The sequence below is a fragment of the Giraffa tippelskirchi genome, chromosome 10 (genome assembly GCF_054371585.1).
Source record: "Giraffa tippelskirchi isolate mGirTip1 chromosome 10, T2T-mGirTip1v1.2.pri, whole genome shotgun sequence".
Classification (NCBI taxonomy): domain Eukaryota; kingdom Metazoa; phylum Chordata; class Mammalia; order Artiodactyla; family Giraffidae; genus Giraffa; species Giraffa tippelskirchi.
The window spans coordinates 92,242,921-92,257,024 of record NC_137284.1 but is presented as its reverse complement, the minus strand read 5'-3'; the positions used below and the strand labels follow the sequence as shown (position 1 = coordinate 92,257,024).

The following is a 14,104-nucleotide window of genomic DNA, read 5'->3' as shown; positions in this document are numbered from 1 at the left end:
AAAAAAAAAAACAGGACAAAATATAATTACAATAACATTATCAAGCTTGAAAAAATTAACTATAATTTGAATACCATAAAATATCCAGTTAGTATTCAAGTTTTTCCAATTGTATCATAAATAATATTTTTGTTCTGGTCTGTCTGAATCAGGACCCAACGCCCCTATGGCGAATTTACCCCTTGATCTGTCTCTCAAGTTTTTTAACCAACAAATTTCCCTTCTTTTTCTCTTCTTGCAACTTTTTGTTTGTGTTGTTGAAAAAGTCAGTTTATTTGTCCTGTAGAGATTTCCACATTCTCGACTTTCCTGATTATATTTTTGTGACATCATGTTCCCCTAACATGTTCCCTAATCCTGCAAACTGGTAGGCAGAATGATATCTAGAAGATTGATAATATTCAGGCCCCACCACCTGCCCGAAAACTGCTTTTCTTGGTAGGGGGTGAGGACAAAAAGGCTTCTCTTTTGGTTATTATTGCTGTATAACAAATTATCATTTAGCTCAGCAGCTTAAATAACCACATTTTTAAAATTTATTTATTTTTAATTGGAGGATAATTGCTTTACAATGTTGTGTTGCTTTCTGCCATATATCAGCACGAATTAGCTATAGATACACATGTCCCCTCACTCTTGAACCTCTCTCTCACCTCCCACCCCATCTTACCTCTTAACTTTTAAATTTTGCTCATAATGTTTTGGGTCAGGAATTTGGAAAGGAAAACAGGTATGGTTTATCTTTGCTTCAAGGTGTCTGGGGGCTTAGCTCAGGCTAAAAACTATACACATACCCCAATACCAATATTACCACTGCAGCATGGAATATAGTTTTAAATTTCCTTATAGTCTGTTATGGGCTGAACTGTGTGCTTTCAAATTTATATGCTGAAATACCTCAGAAAGTGACAATATCTGGAGATAGGGTCTTCAAAGGGGTAATTAAGGTTGAATTCATTAGGTGGGTCCTAATCCTATGACTGGTGGTGTTATAAGAAGAGGAGATTAAGACAGAGACTGTACAGAAGACTGTGTGAAGACTCAGGGAGAAAATAGCCATCTATACGCCAAGAAGAGGAGCCTCAGAAGAAACCAATCCTGCTGACCCCTTGATCTTGGACTTCTAGCTTCTAGAACTGTGAGATAGGAAACTTCTGTTGTGTAAGCCACCCAGCCTGCAGTATTTTTTCATAGCAGCCCTGGCAAACTAAGACATAGTTCCTTTTATCTTTAGGATATATCACAGTAGGGATAGAGTTAGCTTACTATATTATAAAGTTATTAGAAATAATTCCTTTCTGTATTGTTGCCACTAATTCGATAGACAGATTCATTTCATTTGCTCTCAATCTTTACAAATTTCTTTTTTTAACCCATCTTGTAAAATTTTTGCTTTATAATATTTAAAACATAGACATGGTTCCAAAGTCAACCCTACAAAATAAAGTACATTGAGAGAAGTCAAGTCTTCTGTATATTTTTCTCCTTGTCACTCGACCCCCTTCTCCTTGCAGATAACCAGTTTTACTAGTGTTTGGTTTATATTCCATACATATAAGTAGCTGTATTTCCCTTCTTCAGATAATACTAATATACTCTACACGCTGTTGCACATCTTGCTTTTTTCACTTAACAATATATTCCAGAGATCATGTGAATACACAGAGCCACTTCTTTTCTACAGCTGCACAGTACTCCATTTGCATAGATTCCTTTCTAGATGGACATTTGTGTTGTTTTCAGTCTTGTGTTATTACATAAAGTAGCTTCTTTGGCTGCCTGAGACTTTAGGATAAAATCTGATTAACTCTGCCAACATCCTACATCCACCCCTGTCTCAAAGTGAGTTACTGCTAGTTTACCCTGATTGCTAAGATATTCCATCTTTCCTTCTTTCTTACCTTATTTGGCATAGGAAATCCTTAGCATGAATAACTCAAAATTCTATATTCAAAATAATACCCATTGGGTGTTTGAAGAAAAAAAGCACCAATCTCTAGTTCTGTGGGTTACTTACTATTTAGCAACTTAAGTCTCCTTGCCCTCCCTCCCTCCTTCCTGCCCTAAGCAAGACCAAAGTCAGGGATTGTAGGAACGCTTCTGGTTCAGCATTCATTACATCTAGATGAGGAGTCAGACCACATCTCAGGTACCATCTCCCCATTGCTGATGTGGAGAACAATCTGCCAGTTCACTTACTTATTCAGTAAATATTTAATGAATGTGTGCTGTGTGTCACACATCATGCTAGGTGCTAAAGACAAAGTAGTGAACCAGACAACCTCATTATCTTCCTGGAGCTCAGACAGTGGTCTTTAGGTTCTGTGACTGGCTCAAGCCATTTTGGTCCACACATAAAACAGCACTTAGTTATCCTTCCCAAGGAGCTCACAGCTTCAAGAATATCATCAGCTTCCCAAGGTCAACACCAGACTGAGACTTTCTCATCTTTGTATGAAAATGATGGCACGCTCAGTCGTTTCAGTCATGTCTGATCTTTGCAACCCCATGGATTGTAGCCCACCAGGCTCCTCCATCCATGGGATTCTCCAAGCAAGAATACTGGAGTGGGTTGCCATTCCCTTCTCCAGGGGATCTTCCTGACCCAGGTCTCCCACATTACAGGCAGATTCTTTACCATCTGAGCCACAAGGGAAGCCAGGAAAGTGATGGGAAAAGGCCCAAAAGGTTTGTAGTACTTTCAAGGCTTCACTCTCAGGTGGCCAGATTGTAGATCCAATGGGAGCAATTGCTCTAATTTTAATGGATAGCAGTGAGGCTTTCTTTTACATGCCTCTTCTAAATCAATCATGTCTCAGTCTTAATTTTGCATTTATTTTGCTCTGGACTCCCAAATTATTTTTATAAGAGCAACAGTCACCATTCATTGACTATTAAATATGCTCCAGGCATCCTGCTAAGTCTTTTCCACTTCACCTCCAATTATAAGGTAGGTATTATTATTATTGGGTTTCCCAGGTGGCTCAGTGGTAAAGAATTCACCTGCCAATGCAGGAGATGTGGGTTTGATCCCTGGGTTAGGAAGATCCCCTAGAGAAGGAAAAGGATACCCACTCCAATATTCTTGCCTGGGAAATCCCATGGACAGAGGAGCCTGGCAGGCTACAGTCCATAGGGCTCCTAAAGAGTCGGACGTGATGAGATTAAACAACATTACTGTTATGAGGAGCACTCTGAGGTTTAGAGATTTAAATAACATGCCAAGGTCACACATCTAATAAGGGCAGACACTATTAGAGAAATCAGACTGGGGCAGATAAGGCGGTCTCTACTATGACTAATAGGCTCTAACTAGAAAAATAATAGTAACAGCTAAGTTTTATTGAGCACTTACTATTGTACCAAGTACTAAGTGTTTATGCATATTTATGGGGCTTCTAGGGTGGAAAAAAAAATTCTTCCTCACCCCTGATATTTCCTTCCACATGGCAGAAGCACTTCTGGCATAAGATTTCTGACCTCTCCTTTTTCCTTGACTCACTCCTCCCTAGGAGTTGGGAGGGACAGGAGGCCAGGAAAGGGGAGGAGAAGCAGTTTCTCTGTGGTGAGTATGTGGGTAAGAAGCCCAAATGCATAGCTCAGCCTCTCTCTTCTTTCTCTGGGCAGCGGGTCTCCTCCAGAGCCCCAGTTGGTTCTCTTCTCCCCTAATGCATGGTTTACAGGGACAGTTCACAACTGGGCGGCCTGCCCCAGCCTGTGTGGGTACCCTGCCTAATTCTGGGGTTCACTTACCCACACATATAAACCACTGACTTCAGTATAAAACCTATGAGAGTAAAGTTGATATGTTGATTCCATTTATTTGACTTGTTCATGTCCATTCCTTAATTACTCAGAGCTTTGTAATGGATGAGGGGTGTCCTTTATTTTTATATCCTCTTGAAACCTCAACATTATCAACCCATTTAATCCTAGTAAGACTTCCATTAGACAAGTACTCTTATCCTCTCAGATGAGGAAACGAAGCAGTCCTCATTTGGCCTCTCCCTTGAAGGATAAATATTTGCTCTCAGTTCAGGATCAGAAGAAACTAAAGCACGTGAGAAAGTCTGCAAACTGTTAAAGCTATACAAACAGAAGGCCATAGAGCGGTGGTTCTGGCTCTGACGCTGGCAGTGGGACTCGGATTAGTTAACTTTCCTGCTTCCGGTTCCTTTATCAGTAAAGCGAAGGTAACGAGCGGCTGCCGGTTGCAGCTTGGTCCTGCTCTACCGTTCAGACTGTGAATCAGTGGTGACTCGCCATTGACTGTTTCCCCTGGCTTCCTTTGCGTCATTGTGGACTTTTGGATGCTGACTTTTCCTTTGATCGAGCTGGGCCCAGTCTCTGGGGGACACGAGGTGCTTGAGACTCCTCCTCCCTAACCTGCTCTGCCTTCTGAGGTTTGCTGCTTGGTTGCCTTTGGTTGCGCGGCAACATAACACACGCCCACACTTCCGGTCCTGAGAGCCGGATCTGCTGTCGTCCAGCTGTCGTTGAAGGGGCTTCCCCCACCCTGCTGCATTTCCTTGCTTCCTCACAAGGGCCAGACGATGGCGAGAGAGACCCCTAGTCATTCCTAGGAAGTTGTGGGTACTGAAAAAGATGCACATCTACATCAGGTCAGCATTAGGAAGAAAAAACTCAAGAGATCCAGGCTTAAAGCCTGGTTTGGGACAGTGAGTTCTGCCGTTGCAAAAGCCTGTCCTTTCAATGGCACCGTGAAATCTCGTTGAGTCACCAGGTTCTGGGGGGATGGAGGCCACGTGGCAGGCCTACACTGTGTTTCATCTGATTCCGAAACTCTGGTGGTTTAACACCGGAAGACAGCAAAATAGCAAAGAACAGGAAGTGGAAAAAACATTTTGCCTAGTGGAAACTACCTCTCCTTCACCTGCATTCCTCCAAAACAGCAGTCAAATTAGCACAGATACCTCCTTTTGGCTGTGGGGAGGGGAGGTAGGGGGCGGGGCAGGCGTGGGGCGCGGTGGGGGGATGGGCATCCCCAGATGGTGCCTCCCCAGAAAGGACTTTGTTGATGAATTTGATGCCCCAGTTCTTCAGAGGAGTTCTAAAGGATTAATTAGAGGAACCTGAGGTTGTGTCTCCCTGTTTCCATAACAAGATAGCTCACTCTCTTGCATTTTTTGAAAAAAGAAATTGCAGTGGGGTTGGGACACAAGAGTAGAGCCAGAGCCAAGTTCTAAACCAGAGAAAGGAAATGTTTACATGCTGGGAAGTATTGGGACTACTCCTCCACAGGGAGGAACAGAGATGTGTTTGGTTTGACCAAGGGGAACAGAGGAATAAGACAAGCACAGGTTTTTGAAAGTGCAAAAGGGTGGGGAGGTCAGTGTGTACCAGAGGGAAAAGAACAGGCAGTCAGGATAAGAAAGACTCCTCTGTCCTTCTGAACTTTGCTCTCATAGGACCTGTCCCCACCCGCCACCAGCAGACACTTCCTCACTTAGGTGGGGGAGGGAGGCTGTGACCCTCTGTGGCATTGTTCCCAGGATGAAAAATATGGGTGTTGGCAACCATATCAAAGGGCTGGAATTGTTCAGAAATCTTTACACCTCTGATCACCAGACTGCAGAGCCCAAGGGCCATTCAAGGCCTGTGGAAACTTTGGAACAATAGACTTGGCCCCCTGCCTATCTGTTTCCCTGGTTTTCTGACAGACGTATTGGGCTCCAGACCAATCACCAATTTACGGATCTCCTTCAAGCTGGTTCTCACTAGTTAAAGTCTATGCTAAAGCCAACAGCAGTTAGTTAGAGCTGAGGTTAGTGTACTCCACTCTTCTGGGACTGAAACTAGCCTGAGTGAGGTACTCACCTCAGCACACAATTTAAGGGAGTGCCAAGAAATTCAATAACCAAGATAAATAATATTTAATATAATTAAAATGTTTTCTGACATTTTGTTCATCATGGATTATTTTGCATTAATTCTGATTTTTTAAAATGATTAATCCAAATATTAATCTTAAAATTACTGAGGTTTTTGGTGCCCCCTTAAATTTTATACCTTGTGGGGAGTACCTTAATCATCTCACCCTAGACTCCAGCCCTGATGAGAAATGATTCACAAAGGGTCAAAAATAGGTGATGTAGAAAAGCTCTGTGAAGATTAGTCAGGAGGTGAGGCTCTTTCAGAAGGTGTGGAAAGTGTGGCCCTGATATCCCAGGCCCGGATACTGAAGTTGGGTGAAGATATGAGAAAAGTCAGCCTTGTTACAGAGAATTCTGCCAGGCAATAATACAGCTGGAAAGTTCTCTCCCAGGGCTCTGTCCAGTCCACCTGAAACCGTTCACAGGGAGGTTGGGGCAAGTGTTAACAGTAGGTTGTTGCCTACTTGTATCATCTGAGAAGGATTGAAAAAGTTCCTTTTCCCCAAGGTCACACTGGGTACACCATAGTAGAGTGGTCAGTCCTTTGGCTCTTAAAGTTGTTTTGGTTTGAAAGAAACTGCCATTGTTATGTTTAAAAACAACTGGACTATATAATGAAGAAAACTTAGGAATTTTTGCCTAACTAAAAAATATGACATTTTGATTCCACTTGTTTGACTTAGTATGAATAGAATGCTAGATTTCTAATTTAAAAAAGATATGCAACAAGCGACAAAGGTTTACTGTATCGTCCAGGGAACTACAGTCATTATCTTGTAATACCTATAATGCAAAATAATATCAAAAATAATATATGTGTATATGTATAACCAAGTCACTTTGTTGTGCACCTGAAATATTGTAAGTCAACTATACTTCAACAAAATATATATATATTAAGAAAATAAAAGAAAAAAACTGCCCTTATAATATAACGATCTCTGTAGCAAACAATTATTGGTAGAGATCTTAGCAGAGACGGACTTACTCATTCATTCATTCATTCAACAAACATTTACTAAGCACCACAAATCAGACTAGAGTAGGATCTACCCTGCCCAATATAATAGAAATGACAGATAGGAATGTGAACTGAGTATACCAAGGTCAGGATCAAGGGCAGGGCAGGATGGCAGAAGGACCCCTCATTCAGTTCCGATCTCCTTCCATCTGGGACTACGGTATGTAAGGAAGAGGAGGACTCAGGGAAGGCGCCTGCCTAGGATTACAGAAAGGGACAGAGAGAGCCCTCAAAACACCCTCCATCTGTCTCTCAGATCTCTGTCTGGGCTTTGCAGGACTAAGCATGACCTTAATTCGCAGAGGTCTTGCTGCACACAACTCCAGCGGGTGCCATTCTCCTAGAATATAGTGGCATTGAACAGGATGGAGGGTTCTGTCCTGGCACAGTGAAGACAGTCTCTTGAGAGGGAGCTGAGTTTGCCCCTGAAGGTATGTCACTGAGCATCTGTGGGCCTGTGCACCAGGAATCCTGACCCTTGGGGGGCGGCTAGTGGGGGGAAGGAAGAGGAGCCTAGATGGGTCCCACCTCTTGGATTTCTTCCCAGGGCTGACCTGACACTATGAGAGTTTGTTCGGCTTTGTGGCCCTGGCCTAGCTTCTTGGGTGAGAAAGGGGCTGTGACCCTAGTTAGGCAGCCTCCCTGGGAGACAGAAGCCATTCCACTGGTGCTCTCTAGCATGTGCTTCCCAGGGGAGGTGGCCCGGGACCTAATCACTGGTCAGGAAGCCTGGGAAATGACAGGAGAGGGGACGACAGGAATGTTTAAGGTCCCTGAAACTTCTCTTTTAAAACAATTAACCAACAAACACATATGCAGTGCTTTTATACACACCTTCCTGTTCCCTTTTCATGACAACTCCGTTATGAGCGGTTCTATTATTTTATTCCTGTTTTCCAGCTGCGGAAATTGAGTCCCAAGAGGTGACATAACGTCCAGATAAGACAGTGAGTAAATGGAAAAGCTGGGATTGAATATTACATTGGTGCCTCTTTCCCTGTGTCACCCAAATGCCCCTGGACCTCAGACCAGAACCCTGGGTCATCCTTTCCCCCTCACACACGACCCGTGGCAGAGAGTGTTTCTACCTAAGAAAGGAGCTCCATCTGCTCATTTTCCCTCTCCCTGCCACTGTCCTAGTTCAAGCCATACTCATCATTCTGCTATCACTCCTCGGTTTTTGTTTTTTTTTCCCTCTTCTTGCTGGCTGTGTGTCTTTGAGCAAGCTTCTCAACCCCTCAGGGCCTGTGCATTATCTCCTTAAAAGGGAACTGAGACTAGGGCCACCACTGGGCTGTGCTAAAGATTAGGCACCATGCTTTGTTTACTGGAGTTCCTTCCAAGAGAGTTATAAATGTGAGACTCACGTGTAATTCATAAACTTTTCTGGTCACCATATTTAAAAAGGCAAAAAAAGAAATAAGTGAAATTGATTTTAGTAATATAATCTATTTAACACCACATATATAGATAGTATCCATTTTAAAGGAGCTTCCCTGGTGGCTCAGATGGTAAAGAATCTGCCTCCAATGCTGCAGACCTGGGTTTGATCCCTGAGTCGGGAAGATCGCTTGGAGAAGAGAACGGCAGCCCACTCTAGTATTTTTGCCTGGGAAATCCCATGGACAAAGGAGCCTGGTGGGCTACAGTCCATGGGGTTGCAGAGTCAGACACCACTGAGCAACTAACACTTTCACTTTAGTATTTTAAAATATTAACATTTATATTCATTTATTTCATACTAAGTCTTCCAAGTCCAGTATGTATTTCACTCTAACTGTGTGTCTCAGTTTGAAGGACTAGTCACATTTCCAGTGTCCAGTAACCACTTGTGGCCAGTGGCTCCTGTCCTGGGCAGTACAGGCTTCGAGCGCTCAGAGCACACTCTGGTGTGTCAGTGCGCTCTGCCTGTTGGCTGTATATAGTGTCACAGCTGTTCCACGGCCCTGGGCCCCAGGCACATGCTTCCTCCTGAGATCATGGCTTCTGCTCTTGCTGTTCCCTGCCTGCTGCCTTCACCATGGGAGGTTATGGGGCTGACTCCAAGGGGCAGAAGTTCTGTCGTGTTTCCTGCCAGCTGCCAGCCTGAATGCGAGGCCCAACACTCCTAAGTTTTCTTGTCTGCTCATGGGAAGCCCTTCTACTCAGCGAACCTAATTATATCCAATCAATTTTCAAACAATGAGCGTGTCTGGTGGGGCTCCCCGGGGTGAGAGAGGATATTTTGGGTAAGGAGGGTTTGGGAAATGCCCCTTTGAGTCAGGAGAAGAGGGCCATCCACATGCCCGGCCCCATGATGCAGAGGAGGGAGGTGCCAGAATCCACAGTGGAAGGTGGTGATTAGGAAGCGGTTTCCGGGCAGAGAGCCGAGCCTCTGCAAAGTTTAGGTTGTCCTTCCATTTCTTTCATTTTAAAAGAGTTTGCCTGGAAGGATACTCTCCCCTTCAGTGGGGTTTCCTGCTCCCATCCCCATTGCTGCCCGCCTCTGCCCAAGTACAGAAGCAGAGTGCTCTCTTGAGAGAGCTGCTTCCAGCAGGCCAACTGCCGGCCCTCAGCCTCAGCTCAGCTGCTGCCAGGGGCCACTCATGCTGGGGGGATCCACTACTCTCCTGCCCAGAGCATCTCCATGGCTTGGCTTTGCCTTCCTCCTGTTGCTCAGGTACCCAGATGTAGCCATTTGCTGGGGCTGCCCTAACAAAGCACCACAAACTGGGTGGTTTATCTTAAAAGAAAGTTAATGTCTCCCAGTCTGGAGGCCAGAGGTCAGAAACCAGGGTGTGTGCAGGATGGGCTCCTCCTGTGAGCTGTGAGGGAAGGAACTGTTTGAGGCCTCTGTCCCAGCTTCTGGTGGCCTCTGGAATTCCTTGGCTTATAGGTGATGGCCTTTCAATGTCTCTATGCTTGTCTTCCTCAGGGTCCACATATCCTTTTACAAGGAGCCCAGTCAAGCTGGACTGGGATCCACTCTAATGACCTCATTTAGCTTGTTTATCTTGGTAAAGATCCTATCCAAACAAAGTCACTTTCTGTGGTACTAAGAGTTAAGATTAAATGTGTAAATTTTGGCAGAGGGATGCAATCCACTTTATAACACCAGCCTAAGTTCTTCTGGAAGAGAAGAGGGAACCTGGGAACCAAGGAGGTGGCTGAGCCTCTGAGCTCTCCAGGGCCAGTGACCGTGTCTTCAAGCCTGTAGCATAGCCCACAGAGCTGCCAGGATAATTACCCGTAACTACCAAGCCAGCTCACAGAAACTCAGAATTGCCTGGGGCTGCAGCCAATACAATGACCAACAAAACTCTGCCCCTGCCCTTTAGGAAATGTAATCCAATAGGAGAGATAATCAAGTAATAAAATACAGGGTAGAGAAAGGTATGGAGAATAAAGCCATAGAAGTGGGAGTACTTTCTTGCAGTTCAGAGATAAGTGAAAGATTCATGGAGAATCTCTTCAATGAGAGAAGCTTGGCAGACCCTTTGAAGGCAGAGATGAGACCAGCTGGGCAGTCCTGGGGTGGAATTCCAGGGAAAGGTGGGCATTCCAGGAATGACTGGATTGCATGGACGTGAGTGGAAGCAGCTGGGGACAGGGTAGGAGAGCAGGACAAAGCCTGGTCGTGATGGGCTTTTCTTGCCAGGCCAGGGGGTGTTTGGTAGCAGGAACACCACATAAAGCAAATCACTCCTTAGGGATATACATCTGGTCGGTGAGAATGGACTCAAGATAGGCTTAAGATGGTGGTGGAGGGAAGGGGAGGGCTTGCAGGAGTCTGGGGAAAGGCCTGAGTTAGGGCAGGTGCCGTGGAAATGCAAAGAGAGGGTTGGGAGTGGGGAAGTGGAAAGGAAGAGCCCACAGAACATGATGCCCAGGTGTGGGAGAAAAGAGAGCGAAGACAAACATGGCTTCAGCTTTTCAAGTCTGGGCAATTCGGAGAGGGCGGGTACCCGTTCAGAGCAGGAAGCAGGGAAGTCAGGGTGTGGCTGTCCTGCTCGGTGCAGACACACCCTGCCAGAGTGGAAGACTTCCCCTCCTCCCGCCTCCCTTCAATTGCCAAAAGCAGGAGTGGCCTCCCCTGACCCCCCTTTGTCTCTTTTTTCCCTCAGAAGCTGTATCTTAATCGGTTAAAGGTGCTCTGTTGTCTCAAGGGTGTTCTTAATGTTGTAATGGGAAATGAGAGAAGGGAAAGACATGCAAGCAATATCAGGGAGGCTATGAAAAATGACAAGGTTTCAGTGGTGTAAAATAGATATCTGACAACATCAGCCCACAGCTGGCTCAGTAGCCACAGAACGCCTCTGACACTGGCATCCTCCTTTTGAGGCTAAATAGATACTTGTATTTAGTCCCCAGGTCCTGGCTTTTCTCCAGGACCTGAAATGTATAATTTTTGTCTCCTTACGAAAACTTCTCATCTCCTATGTGTATAGGCTCTGGAACATGCCTGTGTAGTGTGTGTGTCTGTGTGTAGTGTGTTCCCTACTTAGTATCTCTTCGTCCCTACCCCATCTCAGCCCTCTCCCACTGCTAGCAAGTTCCAGGGCCCCCGGCCTAATCAGATAGAAACCCTAGTACGGGCAGGGAGATACCAACAGTGTAGCGGGAAAATCACTCTCTGCTAATAAAGATGCTGAAAATGAGATCTAGCTGACGCTACCTTTTTGTCTCAGCCGTGATCTGTTATCTCTGATGGCTAAGTGGGGGAAGCCCAGTAAGAGATGAGGTTGGGGCCCTGACCACACCTGTTTCTGGATGGGGCTCAGGCAGGAAAACATCTGGAAACATCATGAGGTTGAGTATAACTCAACACAGTGTACAAAAGGCTAAGCAGTCAGCTTGATGGAGACGATGGGGTTGAAAACTATAAAAGGCTGGGATATCACCCCCTCTGGTTTCAGCGTCTGCCATTTCATAAAAGGATTTAAATTCCATCAGAAATGATCCAAATGGACTGCAGTAGGGGAGTGGCGTAAACCATTACCTTTTATCCATATAATAAAACACACTACAGTCATTAAAAGGGAGTGGCAAAAGTGATTATACTGACATGGAAAGATGTTTATGATCTATTGTTGAGGATATATACTGCAGCAGCTAATTTTTCTGTGTGTGTGAAAAGCATATATAAGTGTTGAAAGTGTTTATGATCTAGTTGTATTATGGGTGATGTTTCTCTGTTTTTCTTCCTCTTTTTTTTTCTTCAATGAAAATATAGTACTTGTGAAATTTTAAATAGATATAATTCTTTATCAGTTATTTAAAATTATTTAACATATGTCCTCAGAAATACTTCATTTGTGCTTAATTAGAGAGTAGCCTTAGATGAGGAGCATTTCCTGACTACACGGGGTCTCCCCCAGGCCCTCTCCTCACTGCTTTCCACCTCAAAGCTCCTGTCAGCAGGACTGCTCTCCTGAATTCTGCTGGGGAGGCTGTGGGGATGGGGAGGGCTCCGATAAGCATCACTGCCTTCCTTCAGGAGAGGAAGGGGGTCTTAGGCAGGTTCAGTGCCTCTTACTGCGAAATCCCCAGTCACTTGGGTCCTGTAGGAGGTAAGGACTGGCCTTTCTTTCTCTCTTCTCCTGTTTCCCAGCTGCTTCTCTCATGAATAGGTTTCCTTCCGGCTTCAGTCCCATGACTTTGCTCTCCCAGTGCTATTGTACCCAGGCCAGCTGGTGAGCAGGACTGGTTTTTAGGGTTACAGAGTCTTCAGGTCACACTGGGGTTAAGTGCCATGGGAAAGGAAGAAACAAAGTTAGAAGATCACCTGGAAATCAGGGGCCCGGGGCCAGGGTGAAAGGAGGTGGGCCTCCCTGTACTGCATGATTGGAGTGCCTGCGCAAGTGTCCGCTAAGCCGGCAAGTCACTGTCAGGAACTTGAGTGCAAGGTTCTTAGGGCCGAAAGAACATCCAGCTGTTCTTCAGACAGCTGTGCAGACTTTTGTCGCTGCTCTGAAGGGTTAAAGTGGGTCAGACCCACCTGGTCAGCCCCACCTTGCCCTCTGAGGGGCACCATGGCCGCAGGTGAGGGTGCTCTGCTTCCTGTAGCGCCTGCAGTGAGCGGAGCCAGAACTTCGGTGCAGCCTTAGACACTGTTGGGTTGTAGGATGGCTTGTTCTTTGTGAGTTTTTACTATGACCCGGCTATCAGTGTTTCATCTGGGGAAATCTGACCTGGAGAAAAGGGGCTACCCGAGGATACCCAGACTCCTCAGGGCCTCGGGCTGCAGCCTCTCGACTCTTCTTGACTGCCCTGCTTTTTCTGTTCTAAGGACAGAAGCATCCGACAAACCAACTCCAGGGGGTTCTGCCAGAAAATAGGGAGCAGTGGTTACAAACTCTGCCTGTGACCCTGGGTTACTTACATAATTTCTCTGAGTCCCAATTTCTTCATATGTAAAGAGAAAGACTAATAGTATATGATTTGGAGTTGTTGTGAAATAATGTATCTTAAAGAATTTAGAGGACAGCACTTGGAGGCAGTAGACAGGGATGGGCTGGAAAAACATGTAACAACTGGTAAGGGCAGAGGCAGCTGCTCTCATCAGAACAGAGGGCAGGCTGCCGGAGCAGGCTCTGGAGAACCATTGGGTGCCAGGTGTTAACTCATCACCTGCTGGATTGTGGGGAGACTCCAGAAACGAGCTGGGGTGATGAGAAGGGTAATGCTGTGTGTCCACAAGTGTGAAGTTACTTCAGTATTTTAACTGTCAAGTATGGCAGCACACCACCTGAATATCGACTGTAATTCTGAATGTTAGCTGTTAATTATTCATTAGAATAAGTAGATATTAGCTGCAGGACTTTGAAAGCTATCAGGTTGTCCAAAAATTTCATTTGGGTTTTTCTGTAAGATGTTATGGAATAGATTCCCTCCTCCCCACTATGTGTGTGTGTGCATTGACAGACAGACTCACACACACACACACACACACACACACACTCACAGAACATCTTAACCTTTAAGACAGAAAACCCAGAAAGGTAAAGGACCGACATGTGCCGGACTTGGACTGCCGCTGCTCAGATGTGTGGTCTCAGGGTCGAGTGTGTGAGTGCCAGCAGCCTGTTCAGAAGGTATTACCTTCTGATGAGCCTTGCAGTCCCGCTCTACCTCGTGTGGGTTCTGTGGAATGTCAGGGAAGAAGGCTGGGTGGGATACAGGAAAACCTCCCTGGGCTCTGGTGGCAAAT

General features: G+C 45.4%; 1 long non-coding RNA gene across 1 annotated transcript in view; it reads left to right on the top strand.

Annotated features, from left to right (window-relative positions):
• Nucleotides 1–4,481: 4,481 nt before the first annotated feature.
• LOC145524134 (uncharacterized) overlaps nt 4,482–14,104 on the top strand; it is an 80,125-nt gene continuing 70,502 nt past the window's right edge. The window contains exons 1-2 of the long non-coding RNA XR_014067228.1: nt 4,482–4,622; nt 7,816–7,862. This is a non-coding gene — a long non-coding RNA (uncharacterized LOC145524134). The remainder of the gene's footprint in view (nt 4,623–7,815; nt 7,863–14,104) is intronic.